General features: G+C 35.5%; 1 protein-coding gene across 3 annotated transcripts in view; it reads left to right on the forward strand.

Annotated features, from left to right (window-relative positions):
* The window catches only part of CSMD1 (CUB and Sushi multiple domains 1), a 1,092,404-nt gene that overhangs the window by 520,961 nt on the left and 554,868 nt on the right, over positions 1–16,575 (forward strand). The window lies entirely within an intron of this gene.

Genomic DNA, 16,575 nt, shown 5'->3' on the forward strand with positions numbered 1-16,575 from the left:
TCATGCTTCCAAAAGAAGAGTGTGTGTGTGCTTATGGGGAAGTAAATTTACCTTTGTGTGATATCTACTTAGGTCAATACCAAATATGTCATGGGGGCAGCATTGTTGGACTTGTGATAGTCAATGGATATAAGCCAGGCAAAATTTGTGGGCAGCAGTTAAACTAAGCAATTAAACTATGTCAGAATTGAGAAGACACATAAATTTTGGATATGAAGCCCTTTTGCAGGTCAGGATCTTGCCGAGCAAGCCTTATGCTTTCTGTTTATATGAGCTGATCAAATGAAAGGTACTACTTGTTTCCATATGCCTTACCTCCTTCATTCTAAAATGGTGTTTTTCTCACTTTGGTAGGAAAAATAGTGAATACTTTCTGTTATGATCTAATGGATGACATGGGAAATGCTGGAAGCCAAAAACAGTGCCTGAAAATGTGGATTTTTTAGTTTTTTAGTTTTTTCCTTCTCCGTATGCGGACCCACAGTCCAGGTGCATGTGAGCTTCATACAGCAATATTTAAGCTCTGTAAACCTAACCTTTTCTTTGGATTTGTATCTCATAATTTGTATCTTCAAAGTTTTTCAAGTGTGAAAGCCATAGATTGAGTTGCTGACGTTATCCTGGTGTTACATAAAAAACAATGCCCTGACTCTAAGAAGCAACCTGCCTTCTCTTGAAATAGAACAAACGTTCTCAAGTCCTTCTAGAAGGGAAACCAAGACAATTTATGTATTCCTAAGACTTTTACTGTGGATATGAGGGAGCAGAAAGGGCCCTCTGTGCTGCGGGGATGGCCAGGGCAGGGATCTCACCAGCAAGGGCTTGGGGGAGCAGGACAGGGCTAAGGGTGGTGTCCTGGGACAGGCCCAGCCCCGGTGTGGGTGGACAGGGCTGTGGGGATGGGCACAGACCCACGGCAAGGCTGGGCTATCAGCAGTGCTGATAGAAGCTCTGTGGAAAAGCCCCCAAGAAAAGGGGACAGCCCTTGGCCCTGAGCTCCAGCAGCCAGACTTTCTGGTGGTGATGCTCTTGGGGCTCCTACACTAAGACTTGAAACCTATCTCTTACTGGGCAGCATGCTGGTTGGAAGGGTTGTAGTCTGTGCCCATAACTGAGTTTAGCTGCCCTAAAGAGGTTTTAAATTATATTCTCTTTGTAAATGCCCAAATTCCATTATGACAGAAACTTTAAATCTCTGTAGTATTAAATCACCTTTATCTGGGGGCATGTGGGATCAGTTGAAAAAAAAATACTTTGACTGCACAACTCTACCCTGAAGTACATTGATTCTAGTGCAACAATTATGGTCACCTTCTCTATTCATTTGTATTTCATTTACACATGAAAATGTCAAAAGTACTTCGCCCAAAAGGAGTCTGTATCTTTTATAACGAGACCTTTTTTCATGAAGACCATCAGTGATAGTAGACTCAAAATGCTTTGTTTTCAAATAAGCTATTTAATGCCATTTAATTTTGCCCATAAGATCATTGCACATCTGAAATTGAAATTATGGAAATTTCCGTTAGATTTTTGTATGTCACGTAAGACCAAGAAAAATATCCCTACTGTTATCCACTTGTGTAAGGCACATTTTTTTAAACTGCTACCACATTGCTTATGTTCCATAGGAATAGGTTTTTCAAAATACATTTAATAAACTGGTTTTTTAGCTCTTAGTGTAAATATTTTGAAGAGAGATTCAATGTGTAGTAATTCTTACAGCATTATTAGTATACCTGTATTATTTCAGCAATCAGTATCTAAAATAAGTTCCTACACACTCTAAACATGATTTTCCAACTGTCAGAAACCATGAAGATCTCTAATACCCACAAATGCCACACATTGGAGATACTGAAGTGGCACTTAATAATTTGAAGTATTTTGTGGGTTTCGTAAAGACTTCTTATATTGTTGGGAGGTATTTCAAAGCCAGCCTTGGAACCACATTAAAAATGTAAGTGAATGATGAAGGCACAGCGTGTTTGTCTCTTGAGATGTTACCCATCACCTTGACGAGCTCTTTGTAAATGGAAAACTGATTTGGTGAAAAAGAGCTGCTATGATTACTGAATGAACATAAAGCTTTCAATTCTCTGTCATTTAACAGCTGGTAGGTTAGAGAACTGCTTTTTGGGCAGAAAATTTAATAGGTTAGTATTAGAAGAGAGATAAATAAAATCACTTTCTCTCCCAGGGTATATGTGAAGCAAATTGGTGTGCCAGGCTACACCTTAAAGGGGCAATGCAGTGAGAACTGGTGCCTTTCAAACTTCAGAAACCCATACAAGGCCATAGGTAGCTATTCAACAGACTAAAATCTCCAGGCAACAGAGTTCTATGAAAGCCTTAGGAAAAAAACCAACTGTGATCTATTTAAGTCTTTTGAATTTGCGTAGATATGATCCTTGCTATCAGTACAGTGCAGATTTTATCTTTGCTTCATTCTTTCATATCCTGTGGTGTTATACTTAAGCTGATTTTTAATTTTCTTTTGTTTTTATATCCAAGCAGGTGAGGATAGCTACATGTTGAAAACAAACCCCCCTCCTTGGCTGTATGTGAGAAGGTTGTCCTGTTCCATCAGAGATGACAGCAGAGATAATTTTATGATTTCACCCTTGAAATAATCATTGTAAAGAGAAAGATGTTCTTAGTGCTTCTTTCTGTACACTGTGGGATTTATCATAGAATTATTAAAAAGCAAAACAGGAGTGAAATGTTCTCTGAGGGACAGCAAAGGGATAAAACAGTGATCATATAGGCATCTAAAATTTAGTACCATCTACTGCAGTAGCTGCTGATACTTTTCTTTGTCTTGGACGAGTGAGCAGTCAATATAGTCCCAGTGTCCGCCTACACCAGAATATTAACCCCTGTCAGAATGTGGACAGGGGCACTAACAGCCATCTATACTGTTGTTAGATAAATCACAGCGTGAGTTTTGTTTAGGCCAAGTAGCACTTTCCTGAATAATTCTTGGTAATGATTCAGAAGTTGACAGCTGATTGTTCCAAGAAGGCAGTCTGCATGCAGCCATCCTGTTCTGCAGGCTCAGAAAGTTTATTAATAATGTACCAGCTGGCCTCAGGTCCATTCAGTGTTAGTGTATAGTGTATTCAGCACGTCTCCTTATCCTGATCTAGTGACTCAAAGGTATATGAAGTCTCTGGAGTGCAAAACGGTGTCCAGTGAAATATGGTGTCTTCTGGGGTTTTGAGAAGGGTGTTTTTTAACATTTAGGGATCACCCATACACCCTTGCACACTTGTAGTACAGAAACAAACATGGAATTAATGAATTCTGGGAAAATTTCAATATTGAACTCTTTTCCATTGCTTCCAGTAAATAATCTTTTAGACAAATAATAGCAGACAATCTCCTTTAGCTGCACATTGAACAACTATTGCAGTAAACTTCCTTTGATATGGAATCAGTCTCACAGATGGCTTCATTGTTCAAATAGTCACAATAGTAATTTTGTTGTCAAGACTGTGATCCACAGTCATCTGAGGTGGATGAAGATATGTGTTCTATGTGCTGTTTTGAGCTTACGGTTAAAATAGACAATGGCAACCAAAGTGGGCAGAATGTCATACTACGTCATCGTCATCATGGCTAGACTTCACAAATGAAGATTTGGGAAGGGCTCTACCCACATTTGCTACAAGCGTGCTGGTGGTTAAAAAGACCAATACAAGATAGACAAGTCTGGTTGCAAAAGGTACAGCAGAAGGACTCCTGAGGTGGTATCGGCAAGACACGATTCTTTCTGCATTGTCTTTTCTCCTCAAGAGTGATCCTGCGTGTGGTCTCAAAAGAAGCAGCAGCGTTATAGATGGTGTGTCTCCAGACCTCCCGATTGGAGGCCAGAGTAGACCAGTTATGATGATCAATATGGCCAAGGCTGAGATGTTGTTTCAGGGAGTCCTTGTATCTTTTCTTCGGGGCTCCTCTCATGCGGCAGCCAGTGGCAAGTTCACCATAAAGCAAGATCTTAGGGAGGCGGTGGTCCTTCATCCTGGAGACGTGCCCTGCCCAATGCAGCTGTGTTCTCATCAACATGGCCTCAATACTTGTGACTGCTCCTTGTTCTAGAACAGATGTATTAGTCACATAATCTGACCAGTGGATGTTTAGGATTGTTTGGAGGCAGCATTGATGGAAGCGTTCTAGGAGTTGCAGGTGGTGGTGGTAAATGACCCATGATTCAGATCCATATAAGAGAGTAGACAGCACTATGGCTCTGTAAACACTGATCTTTGTACTTTTCTTGAAGCGTTTATTCCGCCAAACTCTTTTATGGATTTTTCCGAAAGCACTGTATGCCTTTGCTAACCTGTCGTCTATCTCTCCATCAATCTTAGCGTCCGAGGAGATGATGCTGCCTAGGTAATTAAACTGCTGGACTGATTTGAGCTCTAATTTGAGCTCTAATTCACCAGTGGTGATATGGGGATGATGGATAAAAACATTGCAAAGAACTAGTGAGTTTCTTCTTTGCTTTGTTTTATTTTTTACCACGTTGGTGGTGTTGGAGTCCCAAAAGAATTACAGAGTTGGAGAATACATGGAAATTTTTTAGTAGTGTCTGTCTGCAAGTATCAGCCACAATCTCGTAAGATGAGGTAGATGAGAATCTGGTGTCCTCTCCAGATCCCAATGGTCCTGAGAGTTAGTCCTCTATAGAGTAAGTTCTGGTTAGACCATTACTGAACAAATAAACTACAAACTGGACTAATCTAGACTTCAGTGGGGTGGAGAATGTTATTTGCATGGACTCTGAAAGGCCAGTTACGCAAAATGAGTTGGAGAGTAAGATTTAAAAAAAAAAAAAAAGAAGGAAAGTTATGGTTTGTAATGACAGGATAGGAATTGATTCACTCATTAAGAATCCCAGAGATCTAATGTAAATAAAATTCAAGCCTTAGGAGAAAAGCGCTTTAGAAGTTTCACTGGAGTTTTACACCAAGTGTTTCAGAGGAAATGTCTAGAGAAATCTGTCCACTCGCTGCCACTCTCCAGTTCCTTGCAAATTTACTGCTTAGTAAATGTTTATAGGTTTCACTCTTAGCAGTTTCGTTCTTATCCTGGGAACAACCACAGGTCATTATAAGAAGACTGAACCTGTGACATTTGTGGCTTAATCTTTTTACTTCCTTTATCTGAATCATATATTTTGTTAAAGGGATATCATGCAACTGTGCCACTCATTGTCTTTTAATATAGAATGGAAACAAAATGAAGCATTTTTAACAAACAAAGCACTTAATTTAGGTTTGCAATGGATTTAAGTAACTTTTTTTTTCTAGACCCCTTCTTCCTTATCCCATCAGTGCAGCAGGATTTTTAGCAGAGTGCTCACACATAATAAATGTACAGGGACATCAACCTGGCATGATTCAAGCTTGAGGGCTTTTGAAGGAACTTTTAAAGTTTCTCGTGTAAAAACTGACTACTAAAAAAAAACTAACCAAAAAACACTTTAGGATGGATTTGCGTGATAAACCAGAGATTCTTTTTCTGGATATATCACATTGTCACCTAAAAAATACATGCTAAAATATATACCTACATGACAGAGATTCCTGGAGCTCTGAATATGCCACTGGATTTTATGGAGGAAGAAAGTTTAGAAAAAAACAAACAAAACAAAACCAAAACCAATTTAAGCTTCTGTTTATTTAGTCCCTAAAATCCTCTTTTTCTGATTAATTAGGATGTCATAAACGACATTATGTGAAATTGCATATGTAGGGGTTTGCCCCTCTTTACTTACTTGTTTCTCCTACTCCTCCCTTTTGTGCATGAGCCCTTTCACCAGGTATTTGTTCTACCTACCACACAAGGATGCTACCTTATAGAAAGCAGGTGTCATTAAGAAACTTCAGATCCTGGTTTCATAATGTGGTTCATTTTGGTATCTGAACTTGTCTTCTTCTTTCTGCTCCTCATTCTTATTCCCACACTGCAGCTAACCAGCACCTCAGCAATGTTACCTGCTGTGGCTTAGACATCCTGCTAAACATGCAATTACATGTGTGTTGGAGGGATTTTTTTTCTTTTCAAAGTCAGATTAAGTTCTCTGCAATTATCAATACATTGGTTGTGTAAACCACTGTAAGAAACAAGAGGAGAGGACAATGCAGCACTGAAAATAAACAATGGAAAATCTTATTGTTGTAAACAAGGGTCTGGCAGCAGAATTTGCTCTTTTACAGAGCAATCTCTGCCTCACCTTGTCTGAGTAAATAGAAAACATGTTGCATATTGTGAGATACACATAAGACCAGTTAATTTGGGAATCCTTTCTTCCCTCTGAAATAATCTGAGTCATGAAAGTTTATAAACTCTCACTTCACTAAACTCACATTAAAATTGGTATTTTCATCAAAACTATCTTAACTTTTACTGACTATAGCTGCAGAGTGCCAAATATGTCTCTGTTCCATTTAGGTCCACAAAATGTTGTACATTGAAATGTATGTTGCTTGAGGACTTCCCAGGTAGCAAGCTATTTATAATTCTCTTATAGCTAAAGCTTTTGAGATGGTAGATTCTTCTCCTGCCCTTATACTGCTATTTGTCTGTATAGCCAAAACGGGAAGCAAGTTATTTGACACCCTTGTTGAAGTATGAACCTCCAAAAGCTAACCAGACAGAAGTCTTCATAACTCACATATCTTTCTGATGCCATTTCTAAGAAGAAATGGGGACAAAGTTGGAAAAGATACTATGAAATTTCTGTTGTCACAAAGATTTACAACAACAACAAAATTAAGTATTAAACTAGGAGAGAGAGAAAAACCCTTAACATTCCTGTAGGAAACTGGAAGGAAAAAGACTGCAGGGGTTTGAGACCTGCAATGCTGTCATCTATGGTTTTTAACAATATGGGCTTCTGGAATAGTCCAAGACAATTCTTAGTATTAATCAGGGAATAGGACAGGACAGAGCCTTTCTTACAGACACCGTATCAGTAATGAATGAGAAAAAAAAAAAGTTAGTTATTTGGCTATGACTTTTGCTGTGCTACATCTTCAGGACCTAAGTGCAAGTCCTAATTCCTTTCATTTTCAATTACAGGCATAGACAAGAGGTTTTTATGTCATATTGAATTCCTGTTAAAAATTTTCCCTATGATTGTCTGTAAGCAAGATAATGTTTGAGGCCTCTGGTGGCAAGAGTGAAAGTGTTAAGCACAAGAGAATAGCTGTGGAAAGCTTGTGAGACCCCTCAGTCCAGCTTTGCTAAAAGCCACCACAGTGGCAGAAATGGAGGAGTGCCTGAGGCAGAGCAAAGAGCACTCTTGGTGCTGCAGCAAATTGTTCTGGGTGCTCTTTTGTAATCTCAAAAAACAGCAAATCAAAAAGAAAAAAAGAAAAAGGAAAGAAAGAGAAAAAAAGAGTAAGAGAGAGAGAAAGAGAAAGAAAAGGTGGTTTTTGAAGGAATATTTTATTACCTTAGTTAGTAATAAGAGGTTGCAGATATGATGGCAGTCTGGTGATAGCTGAAGATGAGCCTTCAATAAATTATAAGTAGTGTATCTATTGCTGAAGCTGATCTTTTCCAAACTTAATCTGCCATTAGATCCTTTTTTTTGTTTCTCAGTCCTGTAAGGTTTTGCCTGACCTGTAAGTAGTCAGCCTTGAGAACAGAAATATAGTACATACAAGGTGTTTCACTGTTCGTATTTATTGAATAATACATGAGATTGGGTACTTTTCATTAGGCTTTATCTGTTCATAGTTAAAGAAATTTTCTTCTTGAATGTATATTAATGACACATAAAGCATTTTCATTATATTAATAAACATTATTTGACATGTATCTGTGGTATTTGTATACAATGTTATTGCAACTTTAAAACTTAAAGAGAAGTAAGCTCATGCTTTACTCTCTTAAAATTACTGTCCTTACCTTGTATGGCAGATCTTAGTAACTCAAAATCTCATTTTATTTAGTAGCAATGATTATTACAGAGAGTGTTGGGAGCAACAGAGAGAATATGTGTTTGTGAAATCTTTCCCCAACAGTTTTTATTCACAATTGATCTGTATAGTTGTACCATGTATTTTGTTGTGTTACCTTCATGAAGTGTTACCTTCATGAAGTGTAAGTTTATTCTCTAGTCTTACTACCATGATTATCATCCTGGGTCAGACAGCCTCATGTCTCAAGGGATTCCAGGAGAAAAAAATAATAGGAAAAAGTAGGCTTCAGATTGCTAGATGTATAAAATTTATGTATATTTGGGTAAGATATATGTAAGTCTTTTCACACTCTACTGCTTTTTTAATAGTAACAAGAATATAAAAATCTTGACTGTGCAATTTATTTTGTTTCATTATGTTAGTATACCAAGATAATTTTATCTTGGTACATACCTGTCTTCCATATTGAAATGTGTGCATTTCCATGTAAAATCAGAAGTCAATTAAATTTCTTATTCTCTGTCAATAAAAAGAAAAGTCAGCCCCAAACACCTATGTGTTAGCAGGCTGACAGGACAGGAGATGTGCAAGTGGGTTTCAGACCTTGTGTTTCCACTTATGTCAGTCAGATGAGGAAGCTGCTTCATTCCCTGATCAGACTCCTTATTATACAGGGAGTAACTTTTATTTAAAATTGTTTTATAAATTAAAGTCAGCTTTGGACTAGTCATCCTCTGCCCAGTTTCATCTCTCCATATGACTGCATGGCAACTATCCCATAGTTTAATGTTTTGCTTAGAATGCTTTTAATTTTCAAGCTGCTTGTAATTGTGATTTGTCCATGCAGTTTCTTTTTTTTCCCCAGCCTTACCTTCAGCTGGTATAATACTTTTTATGATCTGGTATTTGTCTTCCAATGTCTTCGTAGTGACTGCATTTTAATCCTCATTTCTCAGATTATGGCTGGAAAAATATTGCAGTATCCTCTTGAAAGCTCTCCAGCTCTTGATCACTTTAGTAGCCCTACTCTGCATTTACTTCATATTCAATTACTCTTATTTGAACATGGATAATCAGATTTGTATGCAGGCCTCCAGAAAAGGTCATAGCAGTTTCCTATACCTATCTTTTGGATTGGTAAGTACCTTGTTTAGCACACAGAGATACTGTCATTTTTACCCTCATATCCTATGGGCTTTCAAGCATAGGACAGACTTGGTTTTTATCTAATGTATGTCTTTTGTCTAATGGGATCCTCAAAAGTGGTCATGTTAAAAAAGATATTTTCTTGGGTTTATTTGTTATCATACATGAAGTGATGAAGTAGAGGTTGTCTTCCAGTTACATTTTTCTTGTTCACAGTTTGTAGTTCTGTGGAAGGACCGTTGAGAAAACAGGAATTCCTTCATTGCAGAAGGTCATCACAATCTTTCTCAGAATGAGAAGGGCATATACTACACACACTTGTGATGATCATACTGACAAACTGGAAGACAGACCACAGAATACACTGAACTTTCTAGATGAGATGGAAGGGCATTATTTTGATATTTTTAAGACAATGGATAGTTACTTTTGATCTTTGATAGCTGGAAAAGTTTCGATTTATAAATTTTGCACAGCCTCAAATGCTTTTTATAGCTTTGGCCTGGACTGTCATGCTCCACTTGTTCTCTTCCTCTTTCAAGAAGAGATCTAAAAACTTGAAATATAGCTCACTGTTCTCAGTTTGTCTAGGAAAATGTGTAGTACATCTGAGGCGAAATAGTTATGAGGAAATAGAAACTTTTAGCTTTAACTTCAGATTGCTTTTTTTGCACTTGAGAGTTTCCTGGCATTGTTTGTATGATATTGACTTTTATGGTCTTATAACCAACAGCAAGACATTTATTACATAATAAAAGTAAACACACTAAAAATAAGATCAATCAATCTTAGGTTATTACCTGCAAAAGAAAATTAAAATATCAATCTCAATGTGAAAGATGTGTTAAAGTTTTAAAGTTACTGCATACTCCTAAATGATTTTCATACCTTTCAATTCAATACAATTTTGTACATCCTTAGAGATGGACAGACACAGTTGGGTAAATTCTTGTAAAACGAGAAAGCTATATATTTCAAAAATTATACAATCCATCCAAATATTTTATCTAGAAAATATTGCAAAGATTTATGTGTGCATTAATACAGAAATCAGCATATAACAGGAAAGAGATTTCCTCTTATCCTGAGATTGTATGAAAATACAGGTTTCTATTTGCCTAAATAGCAATAATAAATATAACAACTTGATTTCTGTAAGCCAGTAAGGCTGTGGGGTTTTGTTTGTTTGTTTGTATTATTTTAAGACAAAATAATCACAAGTAGGCCCAACAAAGACAGACTGAACAAAAAATTTGCCAGTACATAAATAGTGGGCAATGTTTGATGCTGCAATACGTACATATCTGTACCATGTAGAGCATTAGACTGTTGCATTTGACACCTTGTAGTGTAAATATGGCTTAATTATCAGCTATTCCATGAACTTGTACTTTACGTGCTTTTGTTTCTGTGAGTGAACTTATCCTTCCCTTAGAGTAAACCTAATGAAATCTATTAATTTTTGATGAAATAATTTTTAAGAAGGATGTTAGATAACTTGCAGACTAAAGCTTTCCCAGCTTAGTTGTGTCTGTATGGGTGTGTGTATGCACACATGTGCCAGTGGCAAACAGTTTGGTCCTACCCTTGTAGTAGTAGCTTTTGATCATGATTTTTTTGTATTTCTGGAGTTGAGAAAAATTTCCTCATTTCATTTTGGAGTGAATAAAGGTAAAAACTCTGTGCATGTTTTACCCTTAGCGACTCCGTGTTAGCTCTTTCAACCTACTGTTCAAAGCTAAAAACTTGTAAAGATACTCAGTTTGCTGGAGGTTCATCACTGCTGAAGTACAAAATGGTCCATTACTAGGGCCAGTGGCGTTTAATGTCTTCATTGAGGACCTGGACAACATAGTGCATGCTCAGCAAATTTCCCAGACAGTCTGTGGGAGTTTCATCTTCAAGATACTACAAACCAAACTGGACATTGTCTAGGAAATCTGCTCTAGCTTCTTTGTCTCTTTTGCTTTCAAAAAAGCATCATTGCCATGTAAGGAAGTTTTCCATGTTGGTTTTGAGAACGAAGAAGAATTTTCCAAAGGGTGGCATTTTGCCATTTCTGTCATGGTACTGTTCTCTCATAAATGACCTACCTACATCTACAGTGTTCCACACTAATGTAGAAATCAGACCTAGTAGATAATTAACTATTCATTGTACATACTCCTGGAATAGAAAGGACAAAGTTGTTTAATAAATTGACAGTGAAATATTACATACTTTCCAATTGATTCAATATTTGGAATTATTTAAAAAAGAAATGTCAAAATCTACCATGCTGGAGTTTGATGTAAGACATTGGAAACTTAAAAGAAATCAAACATATTGATTTTGTAGTCTTTTTCTAGGTATAAATGGCAAGTACAGATTTGAAGAATTCTTTAGAATTAGTTTTTCAAAGCAAATTTCATTACTTAGACAAATAGCATTATACTATTCCAAAAATAGATTTATGAAATACTTTTATATATATATCTATAAATATCTGAGTCCATCTTTTGTTCAGTACAGGACTTGTTCTTTTTTGAAAGACTATTAATTTTTTTCCCCCGAGTTCCTTTTGAAATGAAGCTGTTTTTCTGAATTGGAGCAGAGACTTTAGTTTGAGTGTCACTCTTGCAAGAAAATTTAGCATTTTTTCATCTTCTATTTTTTAGCTTATTTTGTTCTCTGTTTATAATGAGTATAGTTATTACAAAAATTATTTTGTTCTTCTTTGAATGTGTATCTTCTGTTTATGCATGAAACCACTAAATGCAACACTTACTGTAGCCACGTGGACAGGGTATCATGGGCTGTGCATCAGACTTGTTGAACATCTTGACATATGCCCTGAAATTTTCTGTAACCCAGATTTTCTCCACAGAGCTTCTGAAATTCCCCCCAGTGTTGTAATTTCAAAGCTGTCAGTGTCAAGGGACTGTCTGACTTCCTTATAACCTATACTTTTTCCTTCATGTGAGGTTTTGCCTGTGGCCACCAATTTAAGGTAATGTTAGAAGATATATAGGGAACTGTAATAGAGGGACTATGGAACAGCAAAAAGTCAGGAAGTTTGCATTTGGCTAAATTTAGGTGCAACATGGAAAACTTTTTCAGCTCTTTCAGTAAGAGCAGGAAAAAGAACAAATAGAATATATCCTTGTAAAATTTTGTACAGATATGGAAAGAAGCGGAGGAAAAACATTCACCTTGTTCCTTCCTTTCTTCTTTCCCCTTCCTATTTTTCTTAATTGGTGTTAGGCTGCTTTCTCCATTGTTGTTGTCAAGTTCCAATTACTGTATGTGCCCTAGAAAAACTGAGCGACTGATTCACAGAAACTGTTATTTTAACTGACATGAGCAGTGTGAGCTTTTTGCTGCTTAGGCCTCTAAGCAATCTTTGCAATCTAGTTGATGATTGTGACATCTGAGAAAAAAAAGAGATCAGTTATGTTCTCCTGAAATCATTGTCAAACTAACCTTCTGAATACCAACCTCAGCAAAAGTTCGGAAGTTTTCATAGTTTTATAATTGATTTCAAATCCAGATGCCATATTCATGTAACAATTAGTAGAATTTGTGATGCCAGAGACCTCACATCCTTCAAAATTTATCAGAAAGTATATTTTTTAAACTTGACCTTTTAAACCAAAGTAGAAAAAAACCCCAAAGCAGGACATTACATTGCCAGTAGTTTTCATGATGCTGTGATAGGTTTGAAGTGAAGACATGAAAAACATATAGGCATTGCTTATTGCATATTTAAAGACTCTTTCATTCCAGTGTGGACACCATAGTAAGAAAACTTGGATGGAATAGAACAGTCCTTCAAAAGTTTATTCGGTTCAGTGACAGGGGCCATTTATATTTTGGGTGTTTTTTTTCATTAACAACCACTACTGTTTAATTTTAGGTTACTTCTCTGTTATTGTAAATCAGAAAGAGGTAGATGATGAAATCTAATATATCAAAAAACAATTAAGGAAACTCTCCATAAGTGAAAGCAAAGGATTACTATGTTTAAAGTGTTGTCAATATGTTTTGAAGTGGCCTGTGTTGCAAATATATATGGAATTCAGCTTTAGAAAGAGTCTTGAAAAGGCTCTGAATGAATAATATGATACATGCCATCTGAGAATGAGTAATTTTTTAAATATGAGTTTATTTAATAACCTTCATAGATCATCAAAAATGTTTTTTACAGTTTTTTACAGTCCTGCTGTGAAGTAGCCTTTTGCCTCTGTCTGATAATGAATATTAGTGTTACATTTTAGCATATAGATTATAAAGTTTTGAACACTTTTCTAAAAAAATAAATATGCAGCATGCTAGTTAGTTTAAACAGGGAGTTAAACCTTTCGCATTTTAGCTGATTGATAAATTTAATTATGGATTTTGATCATGTGCATTTTTTAAACAGTTCTGTCTAGGAAGATAGAGGTGAACTATGAGGAAGGCCTATCTTTTAGCTTCAATTTCATTAATAAATCTTAATTAATAAACAATGCTTCAGACTGATCTGTGCTAGGAAGTGAAGCATACACACATTTTTATATCTGTCGTAATGATGAAGATAGACACTTGAGGAAATCTTTGGACATGAACCTGCTTTGCAATCTCAGTGCATATTTTTGCTAAAACCAAATACTAAGACTAAACAGATTCTTTTTCAAACACTGTAATTTTTTATTTTTTTTTCCAAAACTAGAAAGGACTTGGATGAAGAAAAAAAGAGATGAAGCATATTGAGAACACTCTAGTGTTCGTTCCATATAAAAAATCCATTACCTTAAATGCTTCTGTCTAGTATGGTTCATAATTGTTCTCAATAAATGCCAAACATCGAATTATTTCGTGAATCAAGCGTCTGTGATTGCAGATTCTCAATCTTATTAACAGTAGACCTCAGTAACACTACAGACAAATATGGGTCTTTCACTGAAAATTTGGCAATGAATTTAAAGCTTGTTGGGTGTATATGAGCTTTGGTCAGCTAAGACTCTCATAATCCAAACATTAAACTATTTTGATCACTGTTAGGAACCTTCAAAGGATAATTCATCCTGGGTCTAGACTAGAAACAGCAAAGTCTATGCAGATGAAACTGTGCAGCTACCTCAGTATACTTCAATCAAAGTTTTAGAAAAGCACATAAATAATGTAGCTGAATGCTTGATCTTGACAAGGGGTGAAATCCTGTGAACTATTATATGTATTATTGAACATGGGTGTCATTCTCAGATCACTTATCTTTTACTGGGTTTTAGGAGGTTGTGGTAAAATGTGTGCCAGTTTCAGGATGCCAATTACCATATTTTCTTGAGTTCTTGACAGATGCAGTGGTAAGAAGATGCAGGTAAACATCATATTTTAGGAGACCTTCTTTACACAAATAGAAGACTGAATTTCTGCAATAGAATTTCAACAGCTAGGCAATGACAGTTGTCATGTATATGGCAGATGTAGATTTGCTATAATGTGCATTCCTCAAGAATGCAGTTTATCAGAAGTCATAATAGCTTTGAATAATGTATTTTTTTCTGATAGCACATCCCCTCATAAAAATAAATGCTGACTTTTGGATTGTATAAATTTTTGCTGCATCCACCAGATCTTTTGATGAAACTACTTCATTTTACAGTGTTTTATAAAAACTTTTTTGTTTGAAAATAACATAAAGAGTGTTACACGTATTTTCCTGTATCAAAGCAGATAAAAAGCTTTTATTTCTTTTACTTGTCTTGCATAATTGCCTGTGTTAAACTATCATGACTAAGGCAGCAAAAAGGAGGAAGTTTGCCAAGGGAGAGGTAGTATTTTTCAAAGTGATAAAAAACATATATATATATATATATTTGTGTGTATATATATATATATACGCACAAATATATATATATATTGTAACTTGTTTTCAACATTTTGGAATATGAATCAGTATCTTTAATTTATTCCAATTCTTCTGTTTTCTTAAAATGATTTTCTTTATTTTATATTTATTCTTTCTCATGTATGTAAATCAAACACCGACTCTCTTTCTGATGTGAATGAGTACATAAAAATAAATACCCTATTCTATTACCCCTGCTGAAACAGTACAAAATAAGCCAGGTGTCATCTTGTTTGCTTCTACCTTTGATAGCTATTCCCACAACAATCTTAAGTAGTTCCTGTAATGCACAGGAGTCTTAGATCTTTGATCTGCAACATTAGTAGAACATGTCTAATTCATCATTCATTAGAGTGTTATGTGGTTTTTTTTTCTTGCTAATATTTATAGAATATTTTGATATTTTTCTCATAAAATGATGTTGTAAGTGAAAGCATTCTCTGGTTTAATTTTTTTATCTTTATGTTTTTTGACCTTTTCAAAATTTTGTTATATAATTTGGGTTGTAAATTAAGTTCAGTTACTATCATTTAAATGCCAGTGTGACTGTTTGAGTAACGCATTAAGGGTGTGCATTCAATAATTGAACTTACATGGTATAATAGGGCTTAATTAGTATTGATATATTGATATAATTCTTTACAATCCTCTGAGGATATGCACGTATTGAGTAATTAATTCTCTCAACATGTATGTTAGTGAGGTTGGTATGGTTATGTTTATTCTGCACATGGATAGCATAAGGAAAGAGAGGAGTTTGGGGTGAAAGAATTTGTTCATGAAACATACAGCTTCTGACACAATACCTGAATTACATGTGAGCTTTTCAGACCACCATTTCTCTGATGAGCATGTTTTCTTCTGTGCTCTGTTCCTGATGGATTTCTCCTCTAAAGGAAATTAAAGAATTTTAGTTCGTACTACTTCCATGAAAGGAATGGCATGCCATTAATAAATTTCAAAGAAGTTCAAGAACAAAATCAATTCCATTTTCCTCCTCCCCTACATACTTCTGGATTTTGTAGGTGCAGGAGTATCATCTTTAAAGTGATAACTTGTTCAGACAATCTCTTTCAAATAACTAATATTTACAAACGGTAGTAAGTTTCTGCAGTAAAAAAGGAAAATATTTCCATTCAATTCTTCCCAATGTCACTGCTTAGGTCCCTTCATATTTCTTGTTTCTTTTAACAAATATTGACTTAATTTATTTTCTAGAACCTGGACTAATTTGAAACTAAAGAGGAAAACTAACTTTTTTATGTACTTGAGAATTTAACTTATTGTCAGAGACCAGGTAATTAGCATTCTTCTAAAATGCTATTTCACCACTTAAATGAAAACTGTACATAAAGGGCTTTCTACTGCCCACATCCATAATTATATTGTATGAATATTTTTGCAATATTTACAAAATAAAATTAAATAAAAAGTTCTTTTACTTCATTCTAAGAAAAGCAGCAAGATTTGTAGGACATTTTTCTTGATAATAGATCTGTAAGAAACTTCATTGAAAGGCTGTTAAACCAAGAACTGAGTTTGAAATTAGCTTTGAAAATGATGATGTCTGTTATAAACTGAAATATTTTGTGCAAGTAGATTTCATAATCTAGTTTTCCTTAT

The sequence above is a fragment of the Pipra filicauda genome, unplaced genomic scaffold (genome assembly GCF_003945595.2).
Source record: "Pipra filicauda isolate LSUMZ 115617 unplaced genomic scaffold, ASM394559v2 scaffold41_size5083284_pilon, whole genome shotgun sequence".
NCBI classification, from domain to species: domain Eukaryota; kingdom Metazoa; phylum Chordata; class Aves; order Passeriformes; family Pipridae; genus Pipra; species Pipra filicauda.